Genomic DNA, 27,432 nt, shown 5'->3' with positions numbered 1-27,432 from the left:
CTACTGACTACTGAAGTGTACGTTTTTTAAATAAAATACCACATTTTTCATACTTTCTTTTTCTGAATCCCTTGGAGGTGCCAATAGGGAAGGACATCTTTTAGGCAAAGTAAATATGTAACAATATGATTCCAAATTAAACTGAATATTGTTCCTATGATACTGTTTTGTTTCTGAGTGAAATTTGGAAAAATAAGATATTAAGTGAAATAAGAGTGCCTTTTTAACCCCACCCAGAAATGATCACAATTAATGCCTATCTTGTTCCATGTATATTGCATTCAGTTATAATTGCAGTATACCACAAGTTCATTTCCATTTCCCTGATCAGAGGTGCAATTACTATGAACCTGATCTTTAGCTTTACCTTCATGATTTTATAGTTTCATCAGAATATATGTGCTATATATAACACTTATTAGTGTACTGTGAGTTTTCAATGTTTATACAAATATTATTTTATCCTACTCATTCATGTTGAGAGCTACCTACATCAGTCTACTGTATTCCATTGTGTTCTATAATGTATTTATCCAAATGCTATAATGAAAACCCTTCTCTGTACTTTAGGTACACGTGTATAAGAGTTACTAATGAATATATACACGAAGAAGAGCTGGGTTGCAGGGTGTGCACAGTTTCAATTCTGGGGAGACCAGGCTTTCTTGTTCCTGTGAGTGCCACTGTACTGTTCTTGTCCATACATTCTGATTGATTTAACATCTGTCCTGTTTTTTTTTTTAAATGAAGTATTCATAGCAATTGCATTGATTAAAAATTAGCATCTATTTGTTATATGTCCATTTTGTCTAATACTTGCAGCTTTTGTCATGGCTGTATAAAAATGGGAGACAAATGAAATGTTAAGAGTTATAACCTCTCTAGGGGGTTAAATCTGAAAATCGGCTTTATTTTCCTCACCCACTTCAAACAAAACATGGCTGGTGTCTCCGTTTCAAGGACAGCATGCAGAGTGTTGATGATAAAACAATATGCACTGGGTCAGCAGTGGCCAGGGACAGCTAACTCCTTCCAATCTTGCATGATGGTGAGGTAAGCATTGGACACAATTTTTCATGCTGTCCACTTAAGTGAAACTGGCAGGCCACCATATGCTGAGTTTGGAGAAAACAAAGGAAATAAGAGCTTTGGTACATATGAACAATGTGCAGAGAATAGAAGCTGAGCACACAGATAGTAGTTGCTTGGTCTTGCTAGAGTGGTTTTATCATCTCTCAGACACCTCCACTTTAATTTATTGGTTACTTACTTTGAAATAATGTTTCAGTAGTGAGTTTTAAAAAATGTGTTTAATTAAAAATTAAGTGCTGAACTTCCCTTTCAAGGAAGTGTAGGGCAACCATAAAACTGGTACAATACATCCATTGGCATTTTCTATCCATTATTGAGGCCATAAAAGTTAACATTGATCTCCTGACACCCAGAAGATGCAAATCTGAGGACACAATATTGGGTGGGGTTTCAAAAGTTACTAGTTACATTAAGAAAACTGCCTAAAGATGTCCTTTTCATATATTTAACTTGTGAATTTGGAGAAAATGTGTAAGCACACCACTCTGAGAAGCATGGATTTTCATTTAGATCAAATCACTGCTTTCTTAAGTAAATTGTATTTTTTTTTCCAGATCTTTTCAGTACTTATGAAACATGCAGCAAGAGCTGTGAATATGTTAGCTCCATTAGCAACAAAGAAAAATCACAAGCAGTAGAATAATGCCATTTAGATGTTTCACATAGGAAATTATATCTACAAATGGTTTGATCAAGCATCCAATTAATGGAACCAAAATAACGCTTTTGGAAGTTTATTCTGCTAGAAATTAAACTTTGACAATGTTATCAATGCTTTGTAAAACTCAGTTAAGAAGCTAAACACTGATGATAACTCTTGGTGGTGGTGACAACTTTGGAAACAATTTTGGAAAAGATTGCAGATGATTTTATTAAAAATCAGTGATCAACTTTATTATAAGAGAAATACATTTGTCAGAAAATAACCAGACAAAATTGACTGACAAACAGCTGTGAGTATATAAATATTTTCCAGAATAATTATTCTGCTTGCTGTTTTTAATGCTTAAATAAGAAATATAAAGCTATTTTTCCCTTTTGCTTCAATTACAGTTTAAAATTTTTGAAGAATTTCATTTTTAAAAGCTGTTTTGAACAGAATTATTTATAGGTCCATCAGTGTAATAAAAAGAGTCTGCAAATAAATATATTAAATAATACATAACTACATTTTAGTATACTGTTTTACTTTTAAAGAGTCACAGTTTAATAATACAATTTGTAGTGCCCTAATCTTACTGCTGCTGCTGCTAAGTCGCTTCAGTCGTGTCCGACTCTGTGTGACCCCATAGACAGCAGCCCACCAGGCTCTGGCGTCTCTGGGATTCTCCAGGCAAGAATACTGGAGTGGGTTGCCGTTTCCTTCTCCAGTGCATAGAAGGGAAAAGTGAAAGTGAAGTTGCTCAGTCGTCCGACTCTTAGCGACCCCGTACTAGATAACATTAAATTATTCTGTAGATTGGTACAACAGATTTATTCCTTGTCAGCAATTGGTATGATTACTTTAAAAGTTGCCAAGCTAATGAATGAAAATTGGATAGAGGGCGTATCAGATATTAAACTGATAAGAGCAGATACTACACTTGATCTTAGCCAAAAGGCCCAGAAGCGACTGAAAATTGGAACTTTATGTAGCTCTAAGTTGTATCTTTCTAATTACTAATGTGTTAGAATATCTTTTCGTTTTTAGAAGTCGTTGAGAGTTTTCTCTTTTTAAGTATATATCCTCTTTTTTCTCTTATGTTACTTTTTATTCTTGTTTATTTTTAAGAATTACTTTGATTTTTTTTAATATTATTACTTTTTCCATGTATATTAAATAGTGTTTATCTGAAGTTTCATAGATATCCAAGATAAATTTCGGAACACATGATATGAAGGTTTCTAAAAAGCCAACTCAGAAGTCATTCTGAGGCTATAATTCTAACTTTAAATGAATTAAAGTGTTTTGCCATTTCAGCAAAAAATTTTTAAAGATACTCATTAAAAAACTCCAAAATGCTACAAGAAAGTGCCTGGCAATGTAGGAAAAGCAGGAGATGCTGGTTTAATCCCTGAGTCAGGAAGATCCCCTGGAGTAGAAAATGACAACACACTCCAGTGGTTGGAGTGGAGTGAAAGGAATCCACTTTCTTGCTGAAAAATTCCACAGACAGAGGAGCCTGGTGGAGTACCATCCGTGGGGTAGCAAAAGGTTGGACCTGACTTAGTGAGTAAATAACAACAATAAAGGATACATTTAAATAGCTATTTCAACAAAACACCCTACTCTTACCGGAAAAAAAACCAAAAAACAAAAAACACCTACTAGTTAATTACATAGCTCCTAGATGATCCACTAAATATTTCACAATTGTCTTTTTGGTAATCAATAACCTCTCAACATACTTTTGTTAAAAATACAGTTTCTACAAGTTTCACTTGCTCGCAGGGTCCAAGGAAAGTAACTAGAACTCTGGATTTTTAAAAAGACTCAAGTAGTTCTTATCTTTGAGAAAGTTTGAGCAGCTGTGCTCTGACACACTAGCAAAGACAACAAAAACAGTGGAAAGCAAGTTTAGAGTCAGGAAAATGTATCTTCTTCTTACCCTCAGCCTTCCCAAATCTTCTCCCTTCATATTCTTTCTCTATCTTGGCAAATAATACTCCATCCATCCAGCATTTCATAAGAGTCAGAAACCTATAGGTTTGTAACTTAGCATACAATAAGAAACATATTGCTGAATATTTTCCTTGGGTACACAAAATTTCTGGCTACATACTCATATGTCAATTAACGCTTATTTCTTGCTGTAAAATAGCAGTAGTTAACAAAAGTATTTCACCATTGTGGCAAAATAACCTCTGTAAATGTTCCACTGCCACAAAAATTATATTGAAAACCTGGAGACTGACATTTTGAACTTCAGGAATTCCTGAACTATGGGAAAGCAGGTTGGGATGCCAGAGGCTATAATGAGAAGAGTTCTTATTTTTATTAATTTCTAAGTTGTTTTGTGTTAAGGTAGATGTGCAGGTAGGGGATGAACAGGTAGGTCATTGAAGCAGTAGTTAAAAATTGTAAAAGCTTTGGTGAGATTGCACATGGAAATTTAAACTTTGACTCAGCTGAGAGATTTTGAAGAAAGGATATTTCTGATTCTTTTTTTTTAATTAGTTTATTTATCTATTTTTTAACTTTACAATATTGTATTTGTTTTGCCATACATTGACATGAATCTACCATGGGTGTACATGTTTTCCCCTTCCAGATTCATTGAGTAGTTGAGAAGGCTCTTACGGGGAGCCACCTTAACATTTTGGAAAGAAGTCAATTTTGTAGCCAGACAATTGATTTTGAGAAGTTTGCTAACTATTTTAAGTCTCAGATTTGAAGCTTGTGAAATGGGGTTAAAAATATATATTGCCTGAGAGTGTGGTTACAAAATTATATGATAAAATAATGGCAATTAATTATATTTTCCCTGTGCTTTCCCCTGAAATAAAGAACCAATTTAAATTAGTTACTCTGTATAGGTTTGTGTGAGTATTTTTGAGAAACACCTTCCTGGTGATGAAGAAATGAATATTCTGGCAAAGTAGTATACTTACTCCAATATTGAATTTTCGGAGATCCAGATATTATGTGAAGAAATTGACATAACTTGTAAAAGGAAAAGTGGACAATTGTAGATTATTTAGAAGGCAGTCGTTATTTACTGTGCCTGTATAAATCTCAGGGCACAGAGCTAGAACTGAAGGGTTCAGCAAGAAGGAGAAAGAACCCCTAAGAAAAGGTTGCCCCAAGGATTATTTCTTTCAATTTTTAGCTTGAAATACTGGGTGTATGGTGCTGGTAATTCCTGAGCTAGAGGAATATCATAGGAGGAACCATGTTTTGTAGGCAAAATAAAGGATTTCATTTTGATATGTAGATATGTAAAGTAAAAAGTTGAATGTGTCCCATTTGACAGTCAAAGATCTGTCACATGTACACCCATGGCTGATTCATGTCAATGTATGGCAAAAACCACAATAATATTGTAAAGTAATTAGCCTCCAGTTAAAATAAATTAATTAAAAAAAAAATCTGTCCTGGAGATGTGAATTTGTTTAGTGGTCAGCATAGAAGTGGTGTTTATAGCCCTAAAAATGCCTGCACCTTGAACCAAGCACAATTAGGCCTGAACAACCCCAGGCCTTTGTCAACTTTGATAGATGAGCCAAAGAAATACATATAAAGTTGATGTTAAAATTAATGGGAAAAGACAGATTACTTAGAGATATTGAGACAACTAGCTATTAGCTAGCAAATTGCAGAAATAATAAATGATAATAGATAATAATAATAAATAATAATAAAATATATTTGATCAGGTATTCAAATGTAAACAGTGAAGTCACTCACATGCTACATGTAAATATATAAAACTACTAAGAGGCTTCCCTAGTGGCTCAGAAGTCTACCTGCAGTGCAGGAGACTCAGGAAATGTGGGTTTGATCCCTGGGTTGGGAAGATCCCCTGGTGGAGGGCATGGCAGCTCACTCTAGTATTCTTGCGGTGAAAATCCCATGGACAGAGGAGCCTGGAGAGCTACAGTCTATGGGGCTGCAAAGAATCAGACATGACTAAAGTGACTGAGGGCACACCCATAAATTATTTTAGTGGCAATATATATTTTTTCTTTATTTATTTTTTTAATTTGCTTTGCCATACATTGACATGAATCCACCATGGGAGCAAACATTAAATAATTTTTCTAAGTTCTATTAGCTGATGTTTTCTCTGTATCCTTTTCTTTTCTTTTGTATCTGTATGTCAGTTTAACTCACCCGAGAGTGACTTCTCTTAACTCAGTTATTTTTTTTATTTAATATTCCCACTCTGTTTTAATACGTGCAATATTAGATTTCTCAGTAGAGAAGAAATATAGAATTTGGGGTGTTAATGTTGAAAGCTCCTTGCTTTTTAGATTTGGGCTTCTGAAACTTGGTTTATTTAGGGCTTCTCATCAGACCTTGATTTTTCAGGTTTCTGTGATTGCGTCTCCAAAATAATCAGTGTCTGAAGGTGACGACTCCAATAAAAGTAAAATTATGCAGGCTTTTAAGAAAATTATGTGTAAGAGAATTCAATAGTCTTGAATTTGAGGCCTTAATAGTATTGCTTTCACCTGAGTCCTCTATGCACTTGGCCCAGAATTTCAATATGTTTTGCCTCCTCAGACCACATATTACAACTATGAACATTGTTGAGCTTGAGACTCTTAACCATAGAAATAGAGATTTCAGAATAACCTTCAAACATTAAAGTCATTCTGTGAACTATCAACATGGAATTTCATTAGAACAAAATGGTGATGTAGTTAAGTTTTCCCTTGGTGTCCTTTGTTCATCTTCTTCCAGGTGTTGCCCATTTTCCTGGGCTTTAAATGCCTGCTTGTGACCCATTATAAATGTATAGATTGGGTTCAGTGGTGAGGTTGTTTCTGTCTTATAAAGACTTCTTTATCATTACATGATATATATCTCTATTTAGGTTGCCTTTTATTGTGGGTTTTTTTTTTTTTTGTACTGAAGTATTTGGGCTTCCCTGGTGGCACAGATAGTAAAGAATCTTCCTGTAATTCAGGAGACCTGGGTTCAGTCCCTGGGTTGAGAAGATCCCCTGGAGGAGGAAACGGCAACCCATGCCGGTACTCTTGCCTGGAGAATCCCATGGTGGGAGCCTGGAGGGCTATAGTTCATGGGGTCGCAAGGAGTTGGAACACAACTCAGTGACTAACACTTTGAACACCTTTGATAGCTGATTTACAATATTGTGTTGGATTCTGATATACAGAAAAATGATTCAATTATGCATACAAATATATTATTTTTCATTATAAGTTATTACAAATACTGAATATAGTTCCCTGTGCTATGTAGGAGGAAAGTGCTGTTTATTTAATATTTATTACTTTGTATCAGCCGGGCGTGGTGCAGTCCATGGGGTCGCAAAGAGTTGGACACGACTGAGTGACTGAACTGAACTGAACTGATCTGCTGATCCCATTATTATGTCTTTTAAAAAAGTTTAATGATTTTCTTTGAAAATAATGCATATTTTTGCTATATTTATTCCTATATGCCTGATCATTTATTTTTGTAAATACTATCAATTAAAATTTAAATTTTCTAATTATTTTTGATACTGTAATTAAAATTAGTATTTAGTAATCTTAAGTTCACTGAACTCTTAAACTAATAATTTATCTTCATTTCTTTGGATTTTTCTAAATAAATTATCATATCTTCTGCAAATAATGTTTATTTTCTTTCCTATAACTTTTTACAAAATATTTTTATGTCATATTCATTCAGTTCAGTTCAGTCACTCAGTCGTGTCCGACTCTTTGCGACCCCATGAATCGCAGCACCACCAGGCCAGGCCTCCCTGTCCATCACCAACTCCGGAGTCTACCCAAACCCATGTTCATCGAGTCGGTGATGCCATCCAACCATCTCATCCTCTGTTGTCCCCTTCTCCTCCTGCCCCCAATCCTTCCCAGCATTAGGGTCTTTTCCAATGAGTCAACTCTTCGCATGAGGTGGCCAAAGTACTGAAGTTTCAGCTTCAACATCAGTCCTTCCAGTGAACACCCAGGACTGATCTCCTTTAGGATGGACTGGTTGGATCTTCTTGCAGTCCAAGGGACTCTCAAGAGTCTTCTCCAACACCACAGCTCAAAAGCATCAATTCTTTGGTGTCATATTCATTAGGAGCTTCAAAACAAGGTTGAGTAGAAATATACTAAAAATCTGCATTTTTTTTCAATTTTTTTGAAGAAAGTTCTTAAAGCTTCATCATTAAGGTGATATTTGATATTTTCTGTGAGATTGTGGTAGATATATTTAATATAATTAAGGAAATGCTCATCTAGTCTGGTTTGCTAAGGTTGTTTTATATTTTTGTTACAGTCATTTTTTTTTTTTTTACTTTTTAGATTCCACGTTAAGTGATAACATACAATATTTGTCTTTCTCTGGTGTGACTTATTTCACTAAGCATAATACCTTCCAAATTCATTTGTATTGTTGCAAATGGCAAAAATAATCTTTGTTATCCACTTTTCTGTTAATGGTTACTTAGGTTGCTTCCACATAAAGCTATTATAAATAATGCTGCTATGAGCATTGGAGTGTGTGTGTATCTTTTCAAATTAGGGTTTTTGTTTTCTTCAGATGTATATGAAAAAGTGGAATTGCTGGATCACATGGTAGTTCTAGTTTTAGTTTTTTACGGAAACTTCATACTGTTTCCCACAGTGGCTGCACCAATTAACATTCCCACCAACAGTGTACAAGTGATCCCTTATCTCCCCATCCAGACAGCATTTGTTATTTGTGGTCTTTTTGATGATAGCCATTCTGACAAGTGTGAGGTGATATATTATTGCAGTTTTGATTTGCACTTCTGTGATGATAAGTGACGTTGAGTATCTTTTCATGTGCCTGTTGGCCATCTGTATGTCTTCTTTGGAAAAAATGCCTAATTCACTTCTTTGCTCATTTTTATTTGGATTGTTTGATTGTTTTGATATTGAGTTGTATGAGCTGTTTATATATTTTGGATACTAACTCTTTATTGGTTATATCATTTATAAATATTTTCTCATACTCAGTAGGTTTTCTTTATTTTGTTGATTGTTTCCTTTCCTGTGCAAAAGTTTTTAAGTTTAATTAGGTCCTATTTATTTATTTCTACTTTTATTTTCTTTGCCTTAGGACACAGATCCAAAAAGTATTGTTATAATTTATGTCAAACAATCTTCTACTTGTGATTTCTTAGGAGTTTTTAAATTCCGGTCTTAAATTTAGATCTTAAATACATTTTGAGTTTATTTTTGAATATGGTGTGAGATAATATTCTAATTTTATATGTAGTTGCCCATGGCACCACTTAGTAAAGAAACTGTTTGCTCCATTGTATGTTTTTGCCTCATTGACAGAGATTAATTAACCATGAGTGCATGGTTTTATTTCTGGGCTCTTTATTCTGTTCCACTGATATATATTTTTTTGTACCAGAATCTTACAGTTTTGATTGCTGTGACTTTGCACTTTTCTGAAGTTAGAGATTGTTATACCTTTACTCCAGCTCTGTTCTTTCTCAGGATTTTTTTTTTTTTTTTTTTTTTTGGCTACTCAAGGTCTTTGGTGGTTCCATACAAACTAAATTATTTGTCCTAGCTCTGTGAAAAATCCTATCATTATTTTGGCAGGGACTGTATTGAATCTGTAGATTGCCTTGGGTAGTATGATCCTTTTAACAATATTATTTCTTCCAATCCATGAATACAGTATATATTTCCTTCTATTTGTGTCATTTCCGTTTTCTTTCATTAGTGTCCTATAGTTTTACAAGTGTGAATCTTTTACCTCCTTATTGCTATGTGTATTGTTTTATTTTTTTTTCATGTGACTTAAGTGGGACTGTTTCCTTAATTTCTTTTTCTGATAGTTCAGTGTTATATGTAGGAATGTGACAGATTTCTATGTATTAATTTTGTATTCTTCAACTTTACCATATTCATTGATGAGCTTCATCAAGTAGATTTTGGTGGTATCTTTAGAATTTTTTATGTATTTTATAGTGTCACCTATAAACAGCGGCAGTTTTACTTCTTCCCTTGCTATTTTGATTCCTCTTTCTTGTCTGATTTCTGTGGTTAGGGATTTTAATACTAGGTTAAATAAAAGTAATGAGAGTGGGCATCCTTGTCTTATACCTGATCTTAGGGAAAATGCTTTCAGCTTTTCAGCATTGAATATGATGTTGCCTGTGGGCTTATCACATATGTTTTTTTTGTGTGTGTGTTAATGTATATTCCCCTCTGTGTCTACTTGGTGGTGAATTTTTATAGTAAATGATGTTGAATTTTATCAAAGACTTTTTTCTGCATTGATTGAGATGATCATATGGCTTTTACTTTTCAATTTGTTAATATGGTGTACCATATTGATTATGTTGCAGATTTTTAAACATTTTTGCATCCTTGGGATAAATCAACTTGATCCAGTGTTTGATCCTTCTAATGTATTGTTGGATTTGGTTTGCAAATGTTTTTTGTTCAGGATTTTTGCATCTACCTTCATTAGTGATATTGGCTTGTAGTTTTGCTTTTTTGTGATATCATTGTTTGGTTTTGTTATCAGGGCATTGCTGGCCTCATGGAATGAGTTTGGAGTGTTGTTTCTTCTGCAATTGTTTTATTTTTTAATAAGTTGAGAAGAATGGGTGTTAACTCATCCTTAAATATTTGGTAGAATTCACCTTGAAGGCTTCTGGTCTGAGATTTTTGTTTGCTGGGAGTTTTTTTTCTGATTCAATTTTGTTAATGCTAATTGATCTCTTTATTTTTTCTTCCTGGTTCAATCTTGGGAGAGTCTACATTTCTTGGATTTGTCCATTTCATTGCCATGTAATTGTTCATAGTAATCTGTTAATTATCCTTTGTATTTCTATGGTATCTGTTGTAATTTCTCCTTTTTCAGTTCTGATTTTTTTTGATTTGGTCCTCTTGTTTCCTAAATGAATCTAGCTAAACGTTTATCAATTTTGTTTATCTTTTCAAAAAACCAACTTATTTTTATTGAACTGTTTTATGGTTTTTTTAGCCCCATTTATTTCTGCTCTGATCTTTATGATTTCTCTCCTTCTACTAAATTTGGGTTTTGTTTGTTCTTCTTTTTCTAGTTCCTTTAGTTGTAAGGTCAGATTATTGATTTGGTATTTTTCTTGCTTGTATTGTTACAAATTTCCCTCTTAGAACCACTTTTCCTGCCCATAGATTTTTGGATCACTCTGTTTTCTTTTTTATTTGCCTCCATTCATTTTTGACTCTTATTTCTTCAGTTATCCATTTTTTTGTTTAGTAGTATATTATTTAACCTCCTTGTGTTTGTGGGGTTTTTCTTTCCATTTTTTCCCCCTTGAAATTGATTTCTAGTCTCTTGACATTGTGGTTGAAAAATATGCTTTATATGATTTCAGTTTTCCTGAATTTACTTGGGCTTGTTTTGTGGCCTAGTATGTGATCTGTCCTGGAGAATGATCCATATGTACTTGAATATTCTCTATCTTTAATTTTTTTTTTATTTCTAAGTACAATGTGTCTTGATGTGGTCCTCTTTGTGTTGACCCTTTTTGGGGACCCTGTGCTTCCTGGACTTGGAAATCTGTTTCTTTTTGCATGTAGGGATGTTTTCAATTATTAGGTCTTCAAATACTTTCTCCATCCTTTTTTCTCTCTTTTTCTTCAGAGACTCCTATAATGAAAATACTAGTATGATTTCTTTGTCCCAGAGATCTCTTAAACTGCCCTCATTCTTTTAATCCTTTTTCTTTTTTCTGTTTAGCTTCAGTGATTTCCACTGTTCCATCTTCCAGCTTGTTGATCTGTTCCTCTGTATCATTTAAATTGCTGTTGATTTCTTCTAATATATTTTTCATTTTGGTTATTGTAGTCTTTATGCATTCTTGTTAAAATCTTCTAACTTATTCTGTTCATCCATTCTTCTTCCATTTTCTTTTATTATCTTTATAATCATTACTATGAATATTTTGTCTGGTAGATTGTCTATCTCTACTTCCGTTAGTTCTTGTTCTGAGTTTTTACCTTGTTCCTTTGTTCACAACGTATTCTATCACTTCATTTTGTCTAATTTGCTGTTTTTATTTCTGTGCACCTTGTAGGTTGGTTGTGTTTCCTGACTTTGGAAAAGTGGCCTCTCATAACAAATGTCCTATATGTCCCAGGGGCACACTCCCCTCTGGTCACCAGAGCTATATATACTCGAGGGGTGTCCTCTTTGTGGGCTGTGTGCATCCTTTTGTTGTATTGGACTGACTCTGGTGGACATTCTGGTAGGGAGGCTTGCCCCCAGTCTGAGTGGTTGCCAAGCCTTGCCTCGTACAGAGGCTACTGATTGCTGTTTGGCAAGTCTGGGTCATGAGGAAGCTGGCTGTGGAACCCTCAGGTGCCCAGGGACTAGTGCTGGATCATTGGTGGGCTTTTGCTCTGGGCCCTAGAGGGGGTTAAATTTTACTTCTACCCTTTAAGAGTAAAGCCTTAATTCTTTCAATTTACTGCCTCCATGCTAGGTCTCAGAGCATCTGAAAGCTTGTGTGAATCTTTTATGGGTGTAGTTTCGGTCTCTTCCTGCTCTCCTATACAAAGCTCTGCTGGTCTTCAAAGTCAGATATTCTGGGGGGTTGTCTTCCTTGTAAAGTATCCTAATATGAAGCTTGGACCCTTCACTTCTTGGGGAGAACCTCTGCAATTGCAATTATCTTGCTTTTTATGAGTCACCTACCCAAGAGTGTGGATCTTGATTATATTATATCTCAGCTTCTCCTTCTATCTCGTTGCAGTTCCTTCTTAATATCTTTAGTTGTGGAAAATATTTTTTTCTTCTCTTCATATCATTCTTTGGAGAAGGCACTGGCGACTCACTCCAGTACTCTTGCCTGGAAAATCCCATGGATGGAGGAGACTGGTAGGCTGCAGTCCATGAGGTTGCTAAGAGTTGGGCATGACTGAGCGACTTCACTTTCACTTTTCACTTTCATGCACTGGAGAAGGAAATGGCAACCCATTCCAGTATTCTTGCCTGGAGAATCCCAGGGATGGAGGAGCCTGGTGGGCTGCCATCTATGGGGTCGCACAGAGTCAGACACGACTGATGCAACTTAGCAGCAGCAGCAGCAGATCATTCTTATTGATGGTTTCTCTGTAAATAGCTGTGAATTTGGTGTACCCATGGGGAAGGGTCTTCCCCATGAGCACAGGGTCTTCCTACTATGCTCTTTTGTCTATTCCCTTCAATCTTGTTCTATCTATTCTGGAAAGTGGTTTGTGAAGTCATTATTATTATAAAACTATAAATTTCTGTATTCCATTCTGTAAATTTTTGAATATATATTGTGAGAGTCTTTTTAAAATGTTTACTTATTTTTATTTATTTGGCTGTGCTAGGTCTTAGTTGCTGCACATGTGATCTTCGATTTTAGTTGTGGAATGTGGTTCTAGATCCTCAAGCAGGGATAAAACCCAGTCTCCCTGCATTGGGAGTTGAATCTTAACCACTGGATATCCAGGGAAATCCGTTGAGAGTGTTTTATTAGTTTCTGGGTTTCTGACCACTGGTAAACAGAACTGGTACCTGGGGGTCTCTGGCTGCAGGGCCCCGAGGGTCCCGAGTCCAGTGCCTATGCACTGGTGTGTGAGACCATGTCCTGGGCCCTCTGGCGGGCAAAGTTGTGTCCAGGGGTGGCTTTAGAGTCAGAGGGTCTTAAAGCAACTTGTTTTCTGATGGGTGAGCCTACATTCCCACCCAGTTAGTTGCTTGATCTGAGATGTCCCAGTACTGGTGCCTACTTGCTGATGGGCAGAGGCAGAGCTAGGTAATGATACTAGTAAATTAGAGGGAGGATTCCCACATGGCACTTGCTAGCTCCAGTGTCCATATGGTTGAAGCAGCTCCCCAAAGTGGCTGATACCAGTGTCCGTGTCTCCAAGATGAGCTCCAGTTGCCCCCTGCTTCTCTGAGAGACTTTCCAAGGTCAGCAGGTAAGACTGACCCAGGCTCCTGTCAAATTATTGCTTTTGTCCTTTTTCCTGAACTGTATTAACTTTTACTTGTGCCCTTTAAGAGTGAAGTCTCTTTTTCCCTCAGCTCTCTGCCTCTCCTAAAAGTAAGCCCCACTGGCTTTCAAAACCAACCATTCTGGGGACTCATCTTCCCAGTGCAAGACCCTCAGGTTGAGGAACCCAGTGTGGGCCTCAGATCTCTTTGTCATTTGGGAGAACTCTTGTTATTCTAATTATTCTCCTATTTGTGGATTGCCTACCTAAGTGTGTGAGTCTTAACTTTACAGCAACTGTGCTCCTCCTATCCATTGTTGGAGTTATTTCTTTATGTCTTTAGTTGCAGAAGATTTTTCTGGTAGGTTCTGGTCTTTGTTGTTAATGTGCTGTGCTAAGTCACTTCAGTTGTGTCTGACTCTGTGACCCCATTGACCGTAGCCCCAGGCTCCTCTGTCCATGAGATTCTCCAGGCAAGAATATTGGAGTGGGTTGCCATTTCCTTCTCTATTCTTGTTAATAGTTGTTCTGTAAATAGTTATAATTTCAGTGTGCCCATGAGAGGAAGTGAGCTCAAGGTCTTCCTATTCTGCCATCTTGGGAACTCTCATCTCCAATATTCCTTGATTTTTTTAAAAACCAAGAGCTAGTTCCTGTTAACATGATAGTTCTCCACTATTTCTTTTAGTCTGACATTCTCTGCTATGCTACAAAGCCTTGTAAAGCTGAGGATTATAATACACTTCAAATAATATACTGAGATCTGGATGTTCCAGGGAAGGAGGTATTCTTTATATGACTCAAAGAATGCTGCTTCCTTGAAAAGAATTTTGCACTCCCTCTAATACCTATAAGTGTGTAACTTAGTACCTGCTCTGAATGTTCTACAGAACACCTAGTATCTAATATTACCACCTCTGGCAGCCTTATCTCAGCATATGGTACATGATCAGTGTAGGTGCAAGTGGTGGCTTACCTAGCACTCCTCATCTTGTGTATCATATGTAAACTAAGTAAATAGGTGCTTACTTTGCAAATACAGCTTTAAGACATATTTTTCAGCATCTTATTCATATCCATGTAAGTTTAGCCCTTATAGACTTCCTAGTGACAATGTACAGACTCATCCCTATTTCTGTTGAAAACTAATTTCCTTTTCTTGTTTGTTCTGGTTCCCCCTTTTTGTTTTTTTAATACAGAACAAATGGAAATATTTTTGTGCAGTCTTTATACAGAAGGCAACCCTCTAAGTCACTTAAAATATACATGTTGTGTTTGTGTAAAAAACTTGGTATAAATTAAAGATAATTTAGAATAACTTAAAATTAATGTCAAGATAGTCTAACTTCATTTTGGTTCAGTTAAGCAGCTCTTTCTTGCCTCATATTCATAAATCCTGCCTCCTGTCATTTTCTCAGAAAAAATTAGTAACAGAATATCAGCTTTAGCAACTCAGAATTTTCAGTGTGTTACCTCTGCTTGATCTCAAAGTCTTAGCTCATTTTATCGATAGACTTTACTGTCTTTGTTTAACTAAGTTCAAGATTCCCAACTTTCAACTTCCATCTCTCTGCTTCCATTATCTATCTCTTCTTGCGTATTGCTTACTTTTTCTGTTAGAGGCGTTAGCATATTAATCATTGTGTCTTTTGCGTTAAATTCTTGGTCTGACAATTGCAACATTCTTGCCATATCCAATTCTGGGTTCTTAGGCTTAAGTCTTTTCAAACAATTCAGACTAAAATGCCTTTTAGTATGCACTGTAATTTCTTTTGCTGAAAGACAGATGTGATCTACTGGGTAGAAGGAAGTGCAGTAGTGTGGTGGTGAGGTGTAGGGGAGGGGAAGCATACGGTAGTGCTATGCTTAGGTCTTAATCTTTTGGTGAATCTGTGCATTGTTCATAGTTTCTGGCTTCAACCAGACCCATCTTGCACCCTATGGAATACCTGACAATGTTTCTTTATATTGTAAAGTATGGTTCACTTTTCTGTTCATGGCTTTATCTCTTCAGTGACATCTAGTTATATTGATTACAATTCCATCTCAGCATTTTAATTTATTTACCATTTTTTTTAGAATCCAGTCTCTTTCCTTAAACTCTTAGGAGAGACCACAATGGCAAGCATCTCTTTTTGGTTTACTCTGGCATCAAGGTTGATTTGGGGCCATCAATTCTCTGTCTTTATATCACATGTAATGTTTGATTTGAGCACAGTGATTCATCAAAAACTCTGAAACACTACCATAGATTTTCATTTACCTCATCTTCCCTACTTGACTTCCTCATCTTCTACATGCTTTTACATTTGAACCTCATCAGCCACTTGCCTTTTCCTAGTGGGAAAATTCCCCTTCAACAATGTTTGTGAGATTCCCTTAACTGAATAAGCCTGATCAAAACTTCAAAAGCTTTAGTAAATATAACTCAAATTTATTACCTAGGTACCGTTAAAATGACTTCAGTTATTGTCAGAATAAATCTTAGAGTGAGAGATGGGGAAGGAGAACTTTTCAAAATAGTACCATTATTTTGCTTCTTCTTCTTCTTCTTTTTTTTTTTTTTTGTTTAAGTATTGCTTTAGAAGTGGTAGAAGGGAATAACTGGGTCTTCAATTTCAATTGGGATAAAACAAATGAACATCAGTTGAACCTATAAGAATACATACACTGACTTTAAACTAGAGTGTAACTTTGTATCACTCCCCTCTTAACTAACATAGTCTTTTAACCCACAGAATATTCTTCTATGAGATGGGTCCCTGTACTTGATGAGTGGCTTTAGAAAAATTGGTGTAACTGCTGTTACAGTAACTAGAGAAGAATTATTGCTTCCTTAACTTTGTGGCTCTGTGTGTCAACAGAAAAAATAGCTAGAAAAATCAAAGCCAGATGGCTCTAGAGGAAATGCCTGTAATACTTCGGCTGTTGTTAAGACACCCTGGGAGGACTTCTTTTATGGTTAGTCACCGTGGCTCTGCTTTACTGGTCCATCTGTTCCCTAGATCTTGTATGAGACCACTTGTGGCCCCAGTTAACTTTAACTGAGCAGTAAAAGTACCTTGTTCTAGCTCCACAGTGCCTGCTAAAAACAAAAAACTTTGGTGACATAAAGGAGTAAAGAACAGACAAGACAAGATGTTGAATGTGCTGCTTGTAGACTAACAAAGCCTCGCTAAAACAGAAAGGAAACATTAAGACAACTTGACAAATCACTTTTAAGTCAGCAGAACTGTCTTCTATCTTTTCCACATAAAGTGATCTTTTGGCAATGGGAAACCTAGAAAAGTTGTGAAAATTAATTTCCTTCTCCAGTAACCTGAAGAAAACCATCTTTTATAATTTTGCTCAACCACTTATATAAGAGTGGCTAGGCATGAGAATGATAATCTGTATGAAATCCACAAATTCCTTAGTTTCAATAAGGTTAACAGATAGCATTGTTAAGAAATGATCATACCTGGTAAACCCAGTGGCATGAGGGTAAAACAGCTCTCAAAGATGGGGGAAACCCCTAATCTTGAAGGCTTGGCAGAGTTTCATTTTGTAACCCATGGCCCATTTAAAGCTTCAAATGGTATAAGAACAGGCTTGCAAAATTCCTGAATATTTACAATTCAGCTCTCAAAGCCTCAGTTTAGTAAGTACCAGCTCACCTCTGGACATATTGCAAATAATCAGCACAGTTATGGTTTATAGCAGGTGTGTTTGGATATGGAAAGAGTTTCTTGCAAAGTCATGATGGGAAGGAATCTGATACATATAATAGGCATGACATTCCCTGGAATGGTTTAGCAAACACCAAAAAAAAGGAGTTTGGTTCAAAGGCTTTTAATTGCTTTTCACAAACTAGTAAGGACATTGTTGGATTATGTTGCATAAGGATTTTCCTATACAGTTTCAGTATTTACAATAGCTTGAAAGATTGAGACAAAATTGGAACATAGTGTTAGTGGTTAGTTTTAGTCAACAATATAAGGTAAAAAATGCACTGAATACTCCTAATATATGGTAACAAAAATTATAGTCGGAAAAGGGCAGTCTCACTATTTAATAAATCTCTGTCCTTTAAATTAAGCTATGTATCTTAACTGGAGATGTTTTTAATTGCAGTGGAATTTAATAAAAAATGTTTAAATGGTTATGCATTCTGGGGTGGTTAGCATCTAATTGCCAAAAGGAACATAAGATTGACAAGAGATGCAAACTATAAAGCACCTGAAAGTTTTCAGGTTCTTGAATGGAACAAAGGGATCTAATTGCAGAGTTTATTGCTGTTCTGTTTTCTGCTTTGCAGCGTTCCATGAAGATTATCATCCAAGTAATTAGTAAGCAAAAGAAAACCAACCAACAAACAAACAAAACTCCCTAGTATCTCTAATATTGTCATGCTGTGTTGACAAATTTGGGACCTGTTCTCCAAGGGTACAATCTTTATATTAAAAAATGGCTAAAAGAGATGTATGTAGTTTTGCAAGGTGTGAATAGATTTTATGTGTTCATGCCATTTCTCATTTTTTTTTTGTTATGAGAAAGATTTATTTTATTGTTAGAAGAGAGCGCCTACAGCTAGAAATATTCCCCCCAAAATGACCTGTAATAACTTGAGGAGATTGGTTTGAAGTCAGTGTAAATTATAGAAGTACATTTTGCTACAAATCAGGTGGAGAATTTTTTGAAATATGTTTTTATAAGTTGAATATTAAAATACTTTTCATCTTGAAAAAGTGTATGTATATATTTTTTATTTTTATTAACTCTGTAAAATCACTCTCTTCTAAAAAAACAGTGAGTGACTGGATTAGGAGAATTATACTCTGATACTAGTTTGCCTGGGTTGAAATCTTGGTTCATTAGCCATTTAAAAAACATTTACTTGTACTTCATTTCCTCCATCTGTAAATAAGTATTATAATAGTAGTATTTTCTTCACATGGTTGTTGCAAAGATTAAATGGGTTAATGTATACATTTTAACAAAAACCATGTTCTACTAAAAGTACTTTTCTGTAATTTGCTCTTCTGAATTCATAATAGAGTTCATTAATTTAACCTGAAATCCTGAGTCTTTGTAAAACCTTCCTGAGATATATATATATATATATATAGATATATATATACAGTACATTTTGACATAAAAATTTTCAAGCTTCTTACTACCAATAATACTAAAATGATTTTTCAGTACTTCAAGTTCTGATAGTTACTTATAGAGTCAATAAACAATTTATAATTTTTTTAAAAAACACTATCAGTAAAGAGGACATTTGATTAACAGTTAATAGCATACTTACATTTAACGTAGAAATTTAAGGTTTAAAATGTATTTCCTATTGCCAAGAAATGAGTATTCATTTAAATGTGTTTAGGAGAGTTGAATACAGGATATTTGGAATACAGAATGCAGTCCTGGTTTCCCTGTTTCATGGAAAGGTAACCCATACCATTTAAAAAGAGTTGTTTCACTGGCTCATGGGTATATAATTGGAATAAGTGAAACTGGTATCAGTCTTGAATAGTCTTTACTAGAGGCAGTGCCACAGAGGCAGTCCTGCACAGACTATCATATGGATCTGCTTCATTTCTAGTGAACTATGCCAGAGCTTTAGAGCTACTAATAACTCCTAGAAGGACCTCTAACTTGCAGTTCTTAAAGCCCTAGTTTCTGTCCTCCCTGTGAATTACTGACTCAATTATCTGGTGAGAAATCTTCTATTTAGTAGCAGTAACTGCTGAATGGTTCTGTAAAGTAAAACTAATAAACCTTCTAGGATGAAAAGTATTAGAAGACAGAAGGTTGCCAAAAGGGTCTGTTTTTAACTAACGTGCATATGTTGAAGGCATACATACAGAATCTCTTCGTGGTTTCACAGGAAAAGGTGGCAACCCAACCTCAGCATGATAGCAATTATGTATAAAGAATAATGCATTCTCAACTTCAGTGTGATAGTTTATATTTTTAGGTGCAGTGTGATTTTTAAGTCTGTTAGGTTGGTAATTAAAATTAAGGTAGGTGTATGAATAATTCATGATGAGTGAAAAAAGGCTTACATATGAAAAATGATGCCACTAGTCAGGTATTTAGGAATTAGAAAATTTCTTCTTTCAGAAATTCATTACCTCCAATGAAAAGTGCATTCTTTTTATAGCAAAAGTAAATCTGTCTTGATTCCTTTACCTCTTGGGACTCCTAATGGAGTAAGGAGCACAAACCAGAATGAAATCCTGACATGTTTTCATTTCTGCCAACCTGAAGAAGAATTTCACAGGTCTTTGCAGTTATTTCAATATCCATTAATTGATTTTAACTTAGGGTAACTTTATGTTTCTTTGTAATGTTAAAGAATCTTCAGATTAAATTTTAAATCTTGAGCAACAGTAAATTTAACCATTTGGAGTAAGAACAGCTAAATTTAAGATAATGTTTTAGTTGTGACATCAAATTCAAGAAAAGATAGGCTGTATGGTCTCATCATTTTATAACCACTTTGTGATAGATCATAGAACATTGCAGGCAAAGCTGGGACTCTGCCCTTGTGTTGATTCTACTTGTCAGGTTTTCCTCTAAAACCAGAGTGCCTCCCTGCAATTCACTCACATTTGAGTGGGGCACAGTTCTTGCTGCAAGAATCAAGAGCCTACCTGCATCCACAACAAAACATTAATCATAAAGTCTTATTCAGTGTCCTTGTACTGCATTATGCTACTAATCCTACTAAGCATAGTTTAGTGTCTGAAATCCTCTTAAATGAGGCCTTTGTTAATAATTTTCCATGGAAACTTATTTGATCTCGGATCTGGGAAATATATTCCTCTCATTTGAGACATTTAATTCTCTAAATCTATGATGTGTTGATTAATTCCAGACTCTTTAGTTACAAGAAACTATACATAACATCTAAACAAAATTAGTAAAGGCTCACTATTCTTGTGTCTGCATATTATGTATCATCATTTAAAGGACACTAAGCCTACTTATAAAAATGAGACTACAATAATACTATTAAATACATAAATTTAATTTTCTGGGCCATTATTAAAACAAGTCCTAAAAAAGTTAGAAGACAGATTAGGTTGCCATGTATATCTTATTAAAATAGGAAGGCATTTTAGAATTAGAAGACAAATTAATGTCAAAACCTATCATATGGAATTAGTGTAATATTGTATTCTGATCTTTTTGACAACTGTTTTTGGTCATTGAGAATAAAATTCCTCATAAATAAGTCCTAATATGATTATTTCAATAAGAAAAATATCTTGTTAACAGATCAAATGAACTTGCATTTGACCAGAAATATTTACTACTTATGTTGATAACTTCTCCAATTTTTCATGGTTTACTAAAATTATAATACTAGATAACAAATTGGCCATTGATGGTATTTAGTTAAATAAATTATATATACTATATGTGTATATATGTATATATAGGGGCTTCCCCGGTGGCTCAGCGGTAAAAGAATCTGCCTGCAGTACAGGAGGTGCAGGAAACCTGGATTCGATCCCTGAGTCAGGAAGATCCTCTGGAGGAGGGCATGGCAACCCACTCCTGTGTTCTTGCCTGGAGAATCCCCATGGACAGAGGAGCCTGATGGGCTATAGTCCATAGGGTCGCAAAGAGTCAGACAGGACTGAAGCGACTTAGCACGCATGCATATGTAACTATAGTATATGTTTTCTCATAAAAATAATGCCACACATACTAGTAACATGCATAGCAACCTTTAAAATTACAAATTGCAAGATTGTTGTTAGTCGTTAAGTCATGGTCTGATTTTGTGACCTGAAGACAGCTTGCCAGATCTCCTCTGAAATTTGAACAGGGGTCGAACCTGCATCTCCTGCATTGCAGGTGGATTCTTTACTGAAAGATACAAGACCAATAAACCTTCACAGTCAAGGCACAATTCACTTTGACCCTAAAGGAAGTTAGGAGAGGTTGGGAGGAGTGACCACCTCTAAAATCAGAAGCAAGGAGGAGGCTCACAGGGTATAGATTTTTGGAGGAGAAGGAATATATGCAACGTGTATATTATACTCATGTGTAACCTGAGTATTCACTGCCTGCCTTGAGTCAGATGAAATTAGCAATAATTTTATTGTTTAGCAAATATTCACCCTTTTCATGGCAGAATTATATCTCCGATCTCCTAGACTCTGGCCAAGCATCAGTGAGATATTAGCAAATGGAACACAAGCAGGGACTTGAAATGTGCTGGGTGGCTTGCCCTCTTACCTTCCTGTCTTTCTTTGTGAGAAGAAAATAACTCGGTTAGCTGTTGGTTTAAAGAGGACATAATGCAAAAAACTGAGATAAAAACAAACCCAGTTTAGACTGGTCAAACTACAGCCAATCTGTGGATGAAAAGGCAGGAAATAGCCTCCCTGGGTATTTGTGGGGAATTGGTTCTGGAACCCACAGCAGATACTAAAATCCGTGGCTGCTCAAGTCCCATAGTCCAATCTCCGTACACAGATTCAGCCAACATTGGATCTACTGTATGTATTTATTGAAAAAAAAAATCTGGGTATAAGTGGACCCACACATTTCAAACCTATGTTGTTTAAGGGTTGACTATACATGCTTTCTAAAAAATGCTACCATGTTCTGGAATGGGTGATCATGCAGCATTACTGAGGCCATAGCCTAACTGATACATTCTTTAACTCAAGCAACATTTGGTGCAGAAAGCATTGGACTAAGCCTATACAGTGGAGTCCAAAGTAACTAACATTAACGAGAACAGTGATGATGACCTTGGTAGCAGCCACGATGAAAACATAAGTAAGTATTTTAATTGCATTGCTTTATTTTATATAAAAGACACTATTCTCATACTTGGAATACTTAAAATTTTAGCTTTACTCATTCGGAAATGTAATATTTGCATATAACTTGAACCCCCAAATGCCTTGGAATAAGTTTACCCAACACTTTATTGAGGTTGCACTTCTCTCACTGTAGACATGGGAGTAAACCCTGTCTTCATTTGAGAACTTTAGTTTTCTGGGTGAATGACAACAAAGACAGATCTCCTTGTCACTGATGCTCTGTTGCTCTGCCTTTGTGACTCTCTTCCCTTTGTTTATTATTTGCTTGGGCAGTCCTTCACTCTTTATGGGCTTCTCGGGTGGCTCAGACAGTAAATAATCTGCCTGAAGTGAGGGAGACCCAGGTTGGATCCCTGGGTAGGGAAGATCCCCTAGAGAAAGAAACGGTAACTCACTCCAATATCCTTGCCTGGAGAATTCCATGGACAGAGGAGCCTGGTGGGCTACAGTGTGTGGGGTCGCAAAGAGCTGGACACAACCAAGTGACTAACACTTCACCTCACTCTTTAAACAGGCAAATGACCTTTGAGAATATATTGTTTCATCCTTTTATTAGCATACAACATAACTTGCTTAAGTATTATAGGAAGACAAATGCAATACAACCTATCTATTAACTCCTAAGAGGGAGAGACAGGGAGGGAGAGAGAGAAATAAAGGCACAGAGAAATAAAAGATTAATTTTACTCAAGGTTAAAAAAATCTTCAAAAACAAAGAATCATTTCTACATTTTAAAGACATTAAAATTTAATAATGTGGAGGGGGAAAGAGGTTTACTCATGTCCTAAACACTGGAAAGAGAATGTTCAGGGCTCTGGAACATAGGGACCCACTGGAGAAGAGGGGAAAAGGTGTAAGAAGAGAAAATAGATCAGAAGATATATGGCCCAAGCCACGCATGGTGGAGAGGAATACTGGTGGTGAAAATTGAAAAGTGAAAATGGAGATTAGGTACTTTGAAGTTGGGCACTTATTCAGTCAGTGTGTGGTTTTTAGAAAGGGAAATTAAATTTGCTTTTATCTTGTTTTAGAAATAAACTTTGTTGTTAATGTGGAAAAGAGATGGTGATGGAAAGGACCTGGAGACAGACCAGTGAGAAGAGATTATTTTAATACGTCTGGAATTCTCATAGAGGTTGTGAGGATGGAGAAGAGGGGTGTGTCAGTGGCATGCCATAAGGCAGTGGAAATTCCAGGACTTGGTAACAGCCTGGTTTAGTCCGTTTGCTTTCTGTGTTCCCCACTCCAATAATATCCAGGCTCAGAGCCCTATACTATGTTTGTCATCCTCCACCACATGGGATGAAAAGGAAAAATGTATTAGTCCAACCTGAGCAAGACAAAAATTAATTTTCATTTTAAAATCAATGCAGTCCTGGTTCTACTAGACCTTAACTTACCAATTCTCAAAAAATGCTAGCACTTTAATTATTAATGAACAAATAAATGCCAATCACACATGAATTTGATCCACTCATTGGCCCAAGCTCAAAAGGAGGTCTTAGTGTGTTAGCCAATTCATTATTGAATGTTTTTGAAAGAAAAAAATAAAGTGTGTCTTTTAAATATGTAAAATTGACATAATGCAAACAGTTTTCTATTTTCATTCAGTTTCTTAAACTAATTTTTCAATAATATTAAAGATAGTTTAATGTACAGAGCTATGTTATCAATATAATATTTATGATATATTTTTAATTATCAATATATTGTTAATAATAGTTATTAACTATAAATAGGCATGGAAGAGATATCTCAGAAGGAAAAGGACCACATGCTACCAAGTATAGTTCTGCAAGTGTTTTGTTCTGGCTTTGTTAATCATATGCAAATATGTATTAGAACCTTGATACATTCATCTTCATAATGTGTTTCCAGCTTGTTAAAATGAAGTTTAAGAAGCTCCTAGAGGAGTAATAGGCTGCATATAATGGACTAGGGAGTGAAAAGTTTGGTCCTATATGCTTAATTAGTTTCTAATTTTCCTATAATCTCATCATGAGTCTCAAACAGAAAATAACATTGACCATACATATAGTACAAGTGGGTGCTGGCATTTTAGATCATTCTCAAGAGGGATAACTAAATTATTTACCAAGAGTAATGTATTACTGATTCAAATTAAACTTCACCTCTAATGTAGTTTTAAATTCAGTGAGTAAATAGCACCTTGTGAACATCATAGGCTTATTGTTAAATTTAAGTGAATTAAGGCCCAGTATAATGTCTGTGAAGAAATAATCTCTGCCCTGCCCCCCTTACAGAAGAAGGGTTCACATCATATTCTATATCAGGGAAAGAGAAAAGGTAAACAGAAACAAAGTGAGTAAATAATAATGACAACAACAGAAAACAGAAACATTCTGTCTAGTTCTAGACCCAAATTGAACCAAATCTGGAGCTTTCTTGGGACTAACTCTCTAACAAAAGTAATTTCATCCTGATCTTTCTAATGTGATGCTGCTGATATGTGACAATCTCTGTTAGTATGGTAATCATGTAAGAAAATTACTGATTTTCTACCATGAACACTCACTACAAATTTGATAAATGCCTGGCTGATTTTCTATCTTTAAAATTTTACTAGTTTTGCTAAAATCTGCAATCTGGTGAAAACTTTTCTGCAAGTGAAATTATTTTTTTCCCAAGTACTTTTTGTCTCTAAGTCTATCTTTGATATTTGATTTCTAATAAGTGCTCAATAAATTGTTGCTATTACAGTTGTCACCCAATAAACAAGCATTCTGGTGGCCTTGGCAAAACCATGATTCATTGAGTAGCCAGTTTATTTCAGTGACCCTTCTTATATAAAGCAGTGATATTCACCATGTTCAACTGAGCATGTGTATTTTTATGGGAACAGTGAGATCATATGAAACCATACCAGGTTGAAAATTTAAGGAAACATTCCTTAAATGACCCTGCAGCAGACTGTGTAGACCATCTTCAATAGAAAGTTTCTATAGCCTGGACACACTGTCTGTTACAGATACATTGGCACTTAAACATTTTGATGATGATACTAGACACGCTTAGGCAGATGTTCCAGACTCACCACTCCAGGGAAAACACAATGACTGACTCATAAGTGACTCTAGGAACTGCTGTCCAAAAGAATGAACTGATCTAGACATAAAGACCATCTCGGCAGCAGCCCAGAGGAACCTGGCCTGTGCATGGAGGTGACCAAGTTGAAATATTGAATAATCGCTAGTGGATCATCTTGTATGTATATAAATGCTTAAATATGACTTCTCCAGGGTTTAGTTAGCCATGGTTTTAGATAATCTTACACTGTTGGGTAAGTAATGCTTTTGCTGCCAAATCTCTCAGACAAATTTGGACAGAATCTATTTATACCTTCTATGATTTATATTTAGTAGCAAAAAATATTGTACTCTCAATAATTTTATCACTGAACTAATTATTTTGTATGAGATGAATGTGGTTGATTTTAGAATGAATTATTTGAATAAATACCATTCATTTATATTTTAATATTAACAATTAAGATTTGTGAGAATGATGTGTCACAGTGCATACTGTTAGTTTACTAAATATTACAGTTGGTCTTATTCAGTCATCATTCTGTTCCAGAAGAGTTTGTTGGACGGGCACTGCACATTTGGAATATGAAAATCAAGATGTTGATGCAAAATATGTTAAAAATGATAATCTCTGACACCAAATATATGATCCATTTTAAAAACAAGCCACACCAAAGTGGGAAATACAAACATCATATCCAAGCAACTTTTAGTGGTTCTTTTAAGTCTAATTTAGGCATATGCTGTCATTCCGATCTCTCAGTAATGGAATGCTTAATTTTTTATCCTATATTCCATTATTTTCTATATTACTTTACAGTCAAATCTTTTATTTCACAACCTACTGTATATTTTATTCTCCTCTACATGCTTTTTTTCATGGTGGAATAAGTGAAGTTATATAAGGAAAAGATGGAGAAGATCACAGACGAAATGGGACAGAAACTGTGACCTGAAAAGAAAACAAAACAATGGCCAGCTGCAGAAAAGATCTTGATTGTCAGGTAGAGGAGCTTAGAACTGATTTGGTGAGTGCCTTGGTGCCTCTGTATTTTCTCTTTCACTATTGCTTTTTTGTGTGAATGCTCTATCTCCATTTCTGGGCCTTGGACCTCAGTTATCTTGATATCTGGTTCCAAAGCCATTCTGAACTTACAAAGAAGGTTCAACCCAAATGTTGACAGATGGAATATGAGCAAGAAAACAAGAAAGGGCTATTTCTTATTGTCCACTTTATGCAACTAAGGGAAACATTTCCGTTTTAAAAAACTGTCTTCTTTCCTTAGGCCAAAATTAAGCTTTCAGGTTTAGAGGTAGTAGAAAATCAAGCATCACCTCCCCTCTTGCTACCAACAAAAGAAAACAAACCTTGTAGCCAGGACAGCAGGAACCTGGCTTTGTGAAATTGCAATCAAAGCTGCTCCGTTGATCAGCCAGCAATGGATCTCAAGTGGTAATCTGGGAACATGCCACCACCGTGATGCTTTCAATCCTAGTTAGCAAATACCCCCTTCCAAGATGAAATCTGTCTCCGATGAGTAGCCATCAGGGCCATAAGGCTGATAAACCCAAATGAGAATTTTTTTTTGTCCAAATCTCATTATAAATTAGGCACATTTTAGAAACAACTATTGTTTCACATTATCCACTTTTTAAACCAAATTCAAAAAGTTAGTTTCATGACAGTGGCGTTCTGGGATATGTGTGCCAATATAAAATGTATCATGGTATGCCATTTATCTTTTCAAAGGTAAAATGAACATATAATTTCAGAAGAATACAGTTAAACCTTCAGACATATTCAGAGAAACAGAGATGTGCGGCTAAACCTTCTGACAAGAAAATTTAA

General features: G+C 35.5%; 1 long non-coding RNA gene and 1 pseudogene across 1 annotated transcript in view; one reads left to right on the top strand and one right to left on the bottom strand.

Moving 5' to 3' along the window:
• LOC145539813 (uncharacterized) overlaps nucleotides 1-27,432 on the top strand; it is a 373,122-nt gene that overhangs the window by 239,622 nt on the left and 106,068 nt on the right. The gene's annotated exons all lie outside the window — the stretch shown is intronic.
• LOC145540082 (U2 spliceosomal RNA) lies at nucleotides 2,530-2,705 on the bottom strand (annotated as a pseudogene).

Source organism: Giraffa tippelskirchi, chromosome 2 (genome assembly GCF_054371585.1).
Source record: "Giraffa tippelskirchi isolate mGirTip1 chromosome 2, T2T-mGirTip1v1.2.pri, whole genome shotgun sequence".
NCBI classification, from domain to species: domain Eukaryota; kingdom Metazoa; phylum Chordata; class Mammalia; order Artiodactyla; family Giraffidae; genus Giraffa; species Giraffa tippelskirchi.
The sequence above is the reverse complement of the archived record's forward strand: the minus strand, read 5'-3'. Positions and strand labels throughout refer to the sequence as shown.